Here is a 2,584-nt window from a genome sequence, read left to right as displayed (position 1 = left end):
TAAGATTTGATGATAAAAATAGATAATATAACAATCATTGTTAATTAGCTGTTCTTGTTTTGAAAACCTTTAACATATATATTATTGTATGTTGCCCTGTTTCTTTTTTTTAATTTTTATTTTCTTTTGAATAGTAAAAACAGAAGCAAAAACAAATAGCAGAAAAACTGAGAATCAGGGTAACATGCAGTAATATATATGTTACAGATTTTCAAATCAATAATAGCTGATTAACAATGGTTGATATATTATCTATTTTTATGGTAAAATCTGTTGCTCAGATTAACAGATATAGTTATGTAAGATTAGACATATGGTTGCGTATTGTCATTTTTCTATGTGTGTTGACTTCTGTTTTTAATCTTCAAAATAAAATTGAATTTAAAAAATGAAATAAAATAAAAATATCCTTTGTTCATCTTCTACTACCATGATAGTCTACAACAATCCAAATGGATTTTCATTTTGTCTCAAAGGCTCAGGCTGGGTAGTAACTAAGTTAGAATGCCTTTTCAGCACGCTTACTCTGCCAGCTCTCCACTCATTCAGAAGAGCTTTTCTGTCTTCTGTGGTCTCTTTGGGCTGAGCTCATCTATCCATAATAGCTTTTTTGGATGCATGTCTTTGTTAGTCAATAATTCTGTACTATTCTGTAAGTTTGGTATTGATCAAGAAAAGAGGCCTAGCTGCACTTCCAAATGTGTTGTATTTCCATGACATAAATTTTTCTGTCTTCTGAGGTGTTTTGGTTTGAGCTGATCTATCTACAGTGGCTTTCATTAATATGTATCTTCCCCGGTCTCAGTGACATGTGGTGCCATGGATCAAACCCCAGCCCCTGCACTTGCCTAAGCAGGCACTTAGTCCACTGAGTTATCTCATTGGTACTTTGTTTATTTTTATTTTTTTAAAGATAAAATACCTGCTTTAGTGTCATATTTTGATTTTGGGAATCATTGTTAATTGGCAAAAATGGCAGAGTTTGATTACCAAGCTCAAGATAATGTGTTCCAGTAACTTTGTAGAATTGGCAAATTCATTAGAAGCTTTCAAGGGAATGTTATTATTTTCCATTGTTGAATTAGTGCTTTCTTCATATCTTCTGATATTTTTTCACATTAAACTGAATCTTTATTAGTCATGTTTTCTCATTGCATTTTTAAATTAATTTTAATGAGAAAGAAATCACAATGAGACCGTTTTAAAACAGGTTAGTAGGACAGTTACAGTAATTAATACACTGCATATTGTTGTCTTCATAGTAGTTATTCAAAGTACAAGATGCAGACATGATATCTTGTCTATACACTTTTAGTATAAATCTTTCTTCTTATTGAACTAAGAGAAAGTAGCTGTATATCTATCCTAACTATTTTGTATATACACATATAAATATATATATATTTTTCACTACAAAATGGTCCTTCATTTATAGCCCCCTTTTTTGTTTTGTTTTGTCAGAGATGGGTGTTCCATTGCCATTTAAATATTGTAAGTGCTTGAATTCAGCAAAATAGCCTAATACAGTCCAATAGTCCACAAAAGCAATGTGTTATCTGCATGACTGGCAATGTCAGATGTTGTTGACTTGAGCCTTTCATAGCTTAGCAAATTAATATGGCTTTACTTTTTATACCTCCTAGTTATAATTTTCTGCTGGATGGTTAAGACCAAGTTAAAGCAAGACCTGTATAACAAAAAATGAAACTTTGTATCTGACAAGTTCAGTCAAATTCCCTCAGGATTTACCCTGAAACCATGTGCAGCACCATGTAGACCTTTTGTCAGTGTCTGCCATCTAGATGAGTCACGGCCATTGCTTGACCAATGTACTCGCTGTGAAAGCCTGAAAGAATGTTTCCTCTCTATGTGATTCTCCTTAAGCACACTATCAGCCATTTTTGTTTTAAATTTCAGAAATTTTGTCCCTTCTTGGACCTGGTCTTCAGATGTCATCACTCTACTACTGGAAATCTAGTTTTCCTGTCTGTATCTTAAATGTGATTTATTTTTGCCATAACAGATATTGTATTCCTTGAATATTTGTCTTCTTTTCTCTGCAGACTGAGGCTGGACATGAATCTGGTCATTAGGCTGAGGGTCCTTAGTGCTAGACCCACTCCCAGTGGCTTACTTCAGCAAATCAGCCACCTACTCTGCCACCTTCACCTTTGAACAAAGATTGGGCTGTCTGACTCAGGGGCAGCTACAGATCCTGATGCATGGCCAGGAATGCCAAGAGGGATTCAGACTGCCTCAGACCACTAGGAACATGCTCTTTGATTGCTTTTTGATGAGGCTGGCAAACATTTTTTAGGCTTACAAAATGTCTTTTCAATACATGGCTCTGGATGATTTGAATGCTGCTAACAACTGAATTCGGGCATTTGCTTCCCAACATATACAGATATAAACTTGCAGTCAATCAAAGATGAAAGTGATAAAACACAAACTTAGTAAAAAGTATAAGGAAAAACTATATCACTGGGTTAGGTCAAGACATCGTATATAAATCACATCAAATACATAATCCATAATATTAAAAATTGGAGGACCACAAGACAGCACCTACATAGGCAACCTC

At 34.4% G+C, this 2,584-nt stretch overlaps 1 pseudogene; it reads right to left on the bottom strand.

Moving 5' to 3' along the window:
* LOC101587953 overlaps nt 1–1,074 on the bottom strand; it is a 2,492-nt pseudogene extending 1,418 nt beyond the window's left edge.
* Nucleotides 1,075–2,584: the final 1,510 nt, after the last annotated feature.

This window comes from Octodon degus, unplaced genomic scaffold, assembly GCF_000260255.1.
Source record: "Octodon degus isolate 3935 unplaced genomic scaffold, OctDeg1.0 scaffold00278, whole genome shotgun sequence".
In the NCBI taxonomy this organism is placed as follows: Eukaryota; Metazoa; Chordata; class Mammalia; order Rodentia; family Octodontidae; genus Octodon; species Octodon degus.
Note: the sequence above shows the minus strand (reverse complement) of the source record. Positions and strands in the feature narration are given on the sequence as shown.